Source organism: Labrus mixtus, chromosome 2 (assembly GCF_963584025.1).
Source record: "Labrus mixtus chromosome 2, fLabMix1.1, whole genome shotgun sequence".
NCBI classification, from domain to species: domain Eukaryota; kingdom Metazoa; phylum Chordata; class Actinopteri; order Labriformes; family Labridae; genus Labrus; species Labrus mixtus.
Window position 1 is genome coordinate 2893691 of NC_083613.1, and position 9033 is coordinate 2902723.

A 9033-nucleotide genomic window follows, 5' to 3' on the forward strand; every position below is an offset into this window, starting at 1 on the left:
GCGGTCAACAACGACTGGAATACAAAAAGTGAAGCCTTTTGAATGAATCATATCTATATCACCAGTTTACAAAGTGAGTAAACCCAGAAAGTCAGAGAGGTGAAGTTCCTGGGAATCTTAAAATATCAGAACTGATTCAAATCTATTCACCACCCAGATTAAAGGTACGTGCATCAGTGATGTGTCACCGGTGTTTCATCATTCATGCTCGTGTTGACCTATAGAGCTCATGCTATAGGGCTGGTTGCCCTTGGCTCAGGACTTGCTGTAATGCCTTAGGACACGGCACTTAGTGAGCCACATGCACTTGCTGAGCCACACCACTGCTTTGTTGCTTCAGATTTTGTGGGAGCCATATCAAGCAAACTTTGAGGTGCCATTGTTGTCTAATCTATCCCCTTCTAAGAGATACACATGACTTGTGCTATGAAATTCTGCCAAATGTATGCCAGTTAAATACTGTGTGACTGCATAATCCTGCATCTAAATCCTACTCCTCCCTAAGAGTTCAGGACTTAATCAAAGGATTGTACCAATTTTCTTTCCTTTTTTTTTTCTTTTCCATCTGGTTGGCTGATAAGGTACAGAGTGTGCAGCTGCACCTTTGTTCAAACAGGCACACAAGGCACTTGCACACACACACACACACACACACACACACACACACACACACACACACACACACACACACACACACACACACGCACTAGTTGTCAGTGGAAAAGTACTGGACTAAACAGAGACGTCACCTTATCAAACACACCTTATTACTGCCATCAGTAGTCCCGCACTCAAAGACATGTTTGACTCAGTGTTATAAGAGACATGTAGAGATACTGTCTTAGAGCACACTGATTATTGGACATCTTAATGCATAATCAGGGCAGATACTACAGCTGTAAAAGCCCTCTCAGTGTATAATTAAGGACTTACTTGTGTGCTTACATGCTGTAAAGGGTCACAGGTTTTTTGTATGCACAAGTGCATGTAGAAAATGAATATGTGTGATCCAAAAAACATTACAATAAAGTATTCCACTTGACCAGACTTTGTCAGCCCATTACTTTCTCTAAATTGTAGTCACTTTTTTCTTATACAATTCACCTTGTTTTGGGTTGACAAAAAGGTCAAATTTAAAGCGATGCCTTTATAGATCCCAGAAAAGCAAATGAGACAAAGAAATTAACAGAAAGCCTGTTAAATATATAATATATTATTTACATTTTCCATGGAAAAGATTCACAGTGACTGATATATTTAACAGTAAATAGACTGCAGTAGGATTTTTTTGTTACTTGACATTACATATATGTACAAGACCAGATCAGCAGAGAGACACTTTGTCCACAAGGGTCACCAAATTTAATAAAGTATTTCTGATTCTGATTAGGACCTTAGTGGGAGTGGCCTGCGGTGCTGTGCATTCTGGGATTTGGTGTCTTTCATCCACATGAGCCAAAAAGACACTTTCTGCCTTTTCTCGGCCAAGAACTACACAAAATGTGTTTCACATTTCTACTACATACATGACCCAATGTCAGTACAGATTCATGTTTCAACGGGTGAAGTATCCCTTTAACTCTCGCAGCCATAGGCAGACACCATGTGGTTGACCCTCAACACCTGTTGCAGTAATAATCAACTGATGATGATGGTTGACAGGGTGTAAATAGCTGGATAGTTACCATGTTACTGTTCCTCTAAATGCTCAACTGTTTACATACAAGTGTACATGTGAAGGATTGCATTTTAAAGAGTACATTTGTTGGTTATATCTTTTTGCCTTTTTAACAGTAGTGGGAAGTAACAAACTAGAATAGCTGTTTATAAAGGATGGGGATGGACGTGAAGCAAGTCTGTCTTATTGTAAGAGAAATAAATCTCCAACAACATGGAAGGAACTGAAGGACTGAAACTGGAGCCAAAAAGCTTGATGGGTGTTGTAACAAATAAGAACTCTTAACAGCAGCTTACTCATAAAGCGCGAGGTAATTTAGAGAATAGATGACAAGTGGTAGATCGACAAAACTATGCAAAAACAAGTGGCACTACCTATTACATGAAAACTGGCAGTGTGTGAGTGAATACCATAACATTATAAGATAATTGAGAGTAATTGGAAGGGCTGGTTTGGATTGCAATGTGTTTCTCCACTTCCAGAACTTTTGGCCCTGACTTTAAGACTTGGATGTCAGTTCTCAAATAACCAGGGTTGGTGACATTTTAGAGCAGCTGCTAAAGACTAGTCACCAAGGAAACATGGAAATCACCAGAAAAGGATAGGAAATAAATTAAAGGAAAGTGTCAAAAGATGAAAGTTCTGGAGAAGAGGCTGGAAGATAAGCTAGAAAAAATAAAAGCTAGAGGAGTGGACTGGGCTTTAAATTTCCTCATAGCTGTCTGGTCCCCCAAGAGGATGTCTTTTGACCTTTGCTAACAGGGAAACAAAAATAGCACGGTAATAAATTTGCTCTGAATCAGCATTAGCAACATGAAGAGGACTCACAACAGTTAGGTGCCCATGCTGAAGTCTGTTTTTCTAATCATGGTGGTAATGCTTGTCAAATATTTGAATGCCTAGTTAGCTAAATTGGTAAAATACAAACTGAATTACTTTTTTTAGTTAGCTAAACAACATTTCTAGTCATACAAAAGTTAAATAGCCCATTTTAAAGGATTTAACATTCTGCATCTCACGGTAGACTACCAATGCCTGACTGTCCCATCCAGGACTAGCACTCAGCTAACATTAAAATGTAAAATAAAACATCATTTTGAATACTTTTATCTATATGATTTGGAGTTGGATTTAAGGTTTTCTGCAGAAATGTAACGCTACCCTATCTGCAGTAATCATGCCACTATTTGCTCTGACATACCAGTGACATTAGGGACTGCTATAAAATCAAGAGCAACTGAACCCTTCCCTGCAACAAGATCTCCTCTTACCTAATTAGAGAAGTTTGTTTATTGAACCCACCTGTTCAACAGAGCAAGACCAGTGCATGGTGCTTTTCTTCTCTAAATCTGAAGGTTTTCATTTATGTTTTAACAAGAAATGGATTTCATTTTATTGTATGCAATATGAGAAAGTCACTTTGTTGCCTAGGAGATTCTTTAAACCTCTCTTTCATTATTTCAGAGCTACATTTTAGAAATGAAGGCTTATCAAAACCAACCTAATAAATCATCACACCAATGAACAGATTAAGATAAGACAAGATAATACTTTATGAATGCAAAGGAAATGCCTGTGCCAGGTTGCTGCAACATTAAAGTACGAAAACAAGTAACACAAAGGAGCATCAAATATATGTTTACATGGTCAGGCCCCTCTTGTTCTCTGTGACATGGTGCAACCCTTAAAGGTCCTTGGATCCTCAGCCAGAAATATGACAGCAGGAAACTGTAAAGTACCATACCGAAGTACCTCCTTTGGCCAGACAGCCTTTGCTATAAAGGGAGCCAACTTATGGAATACAAATGGTGGAATAAAAATGTATTATAAGTTAAGAAACGGAGAAAGCAAGGAAGAGAGTAATAGCATTATTGACACTGTTGACAGTTCAGCCACATAACCAGATACTATCCAGGAAGGGACCACAGCACTACATTATAACAAGGAAAAGAGATATTGCACCCAACAATAATAATGATGTGTTGGAGCATTGCACATGATATTCAAACATTCAAAACAAAGTTTTTCCCAATTGTAAAAAGGAAGTATGTTCTGTCATGTGTTGCAATGGCACCACCTGTTGGCCTGCAAAAAACTCATACAGGAAGTGCACTTGTTTCAAAGGAAACAGGAAGTGTGCACTCTATAAACGGAACAGGAAGTTCTAAGTTCTTCCTTTTGTCATCGTCAGAGCACACGTGCAAACTCCTGGAGAAGCTCAACAACGAACTGACTTGTGTCGCTTAAGACAGCAATGTCTGTAAGTCATTTATTATGTATGATTGCAAGGTGGCTAGCCCTTAGTTGTTTTGACATAATGTGGTTGCAGAATGTGTATTTTTCACTTGCTTATCATAGCATGTAGTTTAGTATTTTTCACTAAAGCAATTTATCCTTAGCTGAACAATGTGTTAACAATCCTCAGACTTTTTATACATTTTTGATGATTCTGAGGGTCAGATCTTTTGGTTTTACAAAACCAAGAGACAGCCGAATAACCAGATATAAATCCAACATAGTAGTACCAAGCTCAGCCTATGAGGCAGTAATGCAAATCTTCCAGTCCTAAACAAAGTCATGAAGGCAATGCATGTTGAAGCCACTCAACATAGCTGGTTTTAGAGACCCAAGCTCAAATGTCGTCTCAGTGTTGGAAGTGTTGAAGTGTTGGACCACAAACTTGGTCGTATGGAAGTATTTGCACTTAAACAGTTATTTATAGTTAAGTTAGGGGTGTTGATGGCTGGTCTTCGCATTGATGGGAGTTTTCCATGAATGGATTTAAATATATTTAATGGTAATTCAAACATAAAGTGTTGCTGTTTAACATGACAACGCAGTCCATATCTTAATCAAAGCTGCTGTCTTCTCCTGCCCCGCAGTTCAATAAAATGTGGTTAATTTTCAATATAATATGAACTATGATATGCACAGATCAGAGCATGTGATCTTACCTGACTCACCTGTGTATCATCGAGCTCCGCTTCAACATGTAGTTTACAACAGTTAAGCTGGACCTGAATTTACTAACATCATAATCACATTAATCTCTAAAAATACCACATTAACAAAAACCTTAAGCCAATACTAAGCTAAGGCTTTAACAGCTCACACTGCCAGAGTCTTTGTGTTTTTTTACCTAGAAAAACTTGTATGAGGGCTCTTTCGGGTATAACCGTCAGGCATGTTCCTGATCATTCCTGAACAAGCTTACACATACTTTCAAGCTCCAGCGTGAAATGACAAAAGGTCAACCCTGTCATTTTCTTCCCGTGTATTTGTGTTGACATATTAGGTAACAAAGCCTAAACCAGATCTTTGGCTTTGTCTTAACCTTGTAAACATGATAGTTTAAAAGGTTCACTGATGCTCCGTTATTTTTTACATAAAAACAATAAAATATATATATGCAATTTAAAAAATATGTACAACATGTATGTACATTTTTTTTACATGTTCTCCATGTACGTACATACATTTAGATATTATTTAGTCAGCCAGATTCTGAGTTACAGGTGCCCATTTCTATTCAAATATTTTGCATTTGCAAATGTGTGTTCAATTCTTTTATAATGAACACATGTATCAGTCTTTTAGTCCATTGTTCCATGTAGGAGGTTGCTTTTGCATCTAGCAGAAAGTTATTTTTTTAGCTAATAAGTTATAATATTTTCAATATATGGTATGCATCCCAGCATATGATATAGTGGACTTAAAGGTAAATCTACTTTTAAGATTATTGTAATCTTACTTATAATATCGTCCCAAAAAGTCTGCAGTCTGGGCAATCCAGGAAAATGTGTATTTGGTCATCAAGCCTCGAGCAAACCCAGACACAACTTCAGGGGTTCTGAAGTATCAAACCTTAAAGGGATACTTCACCCATTTGCATTAATCTTTGTATCATTAGAAACCTGGTAGTATTTTTGAATGGTTGTACATCCCGCCCTCATTTTCCCCTGAGACGGGGGAATCTTTGTATTTCTGAGTCTGAAAGGAGCTTCCAGTGACGCAAAATGACGATTTTTGCCATTGCTTTGTATTTGCCATTGCTTTGCATTGTCCGCCATATTGTTTGGAAGCTATGCTAACAGGCTCTATGGAGAAAGCTGATAATGGCAAAAAATATAAATATAGCGGCGAGACGGTTGTTGCCAACAGGCTGGTCTTGTGTTTGGGCTGCTGCTGTTTTTAACCAACCTTCCACTCTGTCTAGACTTATCATGTGAAGATCTTGCAGTCCACTTCAAAAGTAAAATAGATTTCATTAGATCAAATCTGTCCCACTATCAGCCTACAAATTTTAACCCTCAAGAATCCTTGAGGAAACACTGGAGACATTTGTCCTGGTTGATGCTGAAACGATTGGCAAAGTTATTTCTCAACTTAGACCAGCAACCTGCCTTTTAGATCTCATCCCAACATCATTTTTTAAAAACTTTTATGGCTTTTTTAATTCCGAACTTCTTAACATTTGAACTATTCTCTTCAGATGGGTGTTTTCCCCACTGCTTTTAAAACTGCCATAATCAAACCTCTTCTGAAGAGAAATAATTTAGATATATCTGTACCAGATAACTACAGACCAATATCTAACCTGCCATTTTAAGTTAAATTTAAGAAAAACTTGTTTTTAATCAGTTAAATGATTTTATGAACTCCAGAAGCATGTATGAAATGTTTCAAATATTGGTTTAGAAAGAATCACAGCACAGAGATGGCGCTAGTTAAAATTGTAAATGACCTCAGGTCTAACATGGATAAAAAAAAAAAATGCCCTCTGTTTTAGTTCTACTTGACCTGAGTGCAGCCTTTGATACGGTAGACCACACAATTCCTTAAAACAGACTCCGTAATGTTGTTGGCATTTCTGGTACTGTTTTTAACTGGTTTGAATCATATCTCACTGAAAGAAAATTTTATGTAAGTGTGGGTGAATGCTCATCTGGAGTTTATAAAATTAAATGTGGTGTTCCCCATGGTTCAATTTTAGGTCCTACACTTTTTAACCTTTATAGGTTACCACTAGGAAATGTCATCAGGAGGCACGGCATCAATTTTCATAGTTATGCTGATGACACACAGCTCTACATTTTGAACCTCCCGTGTTTCCTCATTTAGAATAAATGATAGCGTTTCCTCAGTACCTGTTCTTATCTAGTTATTTTTAACTATTTTTTTTGGATTGTGGGATAGGGGTGGGGGAGGGAGTCATGTTGTTGCTGTTTGATTTATGTTGACGTAAAGCACTATGGGATACATTTGTTGTATGCAAAGTGCTATACAAATAAAGTTTGATTGATTGATTGAATCACAGAATATTTGTGCTGGTCAGATTAAAGATGACTTCATCAGATTGTTTGATAGCTAGGCTAATCGCTGTCTGCGCAGATGTAATGCAAAAGTGATCACATTAAATCATACCCTTGAATCTACACTACTGTGATTGGCTCAATAGGAAGGAGACATCTGATTGGCTACAGACATTTCCCTGCTGAAAAAAATACATTTGTGAATCTAACCACGGCAGAGGAGTCTCAAAAATCCCACACACAAATGCAGTGAGGTTCACGAATGACAAACAGTTTGTAAATGCAGACTGAACAGTTTGTATATAAATGTAACAAGATACAAATGTGTTTTTTAAATATATATGTATATTAAATTTTTGTGGATTTCTATTACATATATACAAAACTATAAATATTTGTGTGTGAATCAGAAATACATTTGGGAATCTTGTTTTTTTATTTGTGGATTTGTTTTACATTCATATAGAATAAAATCTATTTATGTGTGCATTGAAATACATTTGTGAATCCTTCTGTGTGCATTTGTGAATATTGAGACTGATCTAACTCCATAGGCCAGGGAGTAAAATCAAAGGCTCAAAAAACTCTGGGGCTTAACACTTGGACACTTGGCAAGAGGTACAAAGACTGACTTAAAAGCCGCAATTGTGAACAATCGGCGAGATTGAAAACAATTGGGAAGGTGACATCATCAAACAGAAAAAGGAAGATTAGTAGCACAAAATAAGAACTTAACATTTAGATAAATGACACACATCAGATGACAACCAGGGGGTAAACTGCAGGAATTGTAGTTAGCAAGGTAACTTCATGGTTAACGCTGGGTTCACTTCTTACCTTTGTAGATCACCTTACTAACTTGTGCTGTGTAGGTTATGGTCAGGACAAGAATTGAACATCTGCCACTGACCAAAAACATTTTCAATAACTCTTGATTCTGGATCTCACTGAGCAGATTGAGAGAGGGGAGGTAGGAGAGAGAGTAAATATATTAACTTAAATTAATTATCATTTTCATATAATCCTTTATCCTTCAACAGAAAATGAATAAGCACCGGAGCTTTGAAGATGTTGTTTTACGATGTAAAATCACACATAGCCTACTTATTGATTGGAATTATATTTTCATATTAATCTATATTGGCTCCATGTAGCTCTGTTTGTTACTGTTGGAGCTACAGATGATATAAAACGTGTAAAGCAGTTATAGATGCCACGACAAAAACTCAGAGCAACAAATAAAATTAAAGGGGGCAAGAGGCGTTATCATAGTCTGTTGAGTGTCAAGTGAAGAGTTTTTGTTTCCGTTTGTAGTCCGAGCTTTATTTACCAATTACGTATCGGCAAACTTTGGTGAATGCAGGTCATAAAAGTCCATGTGGACAGCAAAAAGCAGGCAGAACTTGTATCTGCACTTTAACATACCGACTCCTGTCTACAACATTCTAACGATAATTTATTTTTCTCCTTGAAGCAATATCTGCATATAAATGCAGCTTAAAATTTATGAAAGATCAAACATTTGACTTTGAGCCACAAATCTGCCTCACGCTGTGTCACTACAGCCAATTATGAAATGCTTTAGAAGTGATCGATCTGACCTCCATTCAACAAACAGGAATTTTAAAAGTTGTTTTCTTCTATTCTTGACGACAGACCTTACAAAGCTTGACATGTTACTTTCTACAAATTTGCATCATGATTTTGTCATTTCAGCAAATGTATTCCTCTGCAATTGTGGCTGAACTGAGTCCGGGTGAAGCCACTATGACATGTACAGTGGTTGCCCATTGAACTGAGAGTGAGACTCAACAAATTAACACGCATTACCCTGGGATATTATGGACGGTGTTTGCGTTGCAGTTGTAAACGCTGCATGGGGAAGGAAATCTTGCCCTGAAGTCATTTTAAGGTCACCGCTGACTTCTACGGAATGAATAACTGGTATCCATTCCCAGAGGCATACAGTATATCATATATCAGACAATGATAAATGATAAGCGCCAATGGGTTCTGAGATTGTTTCAGTCTAAACCATTAGCT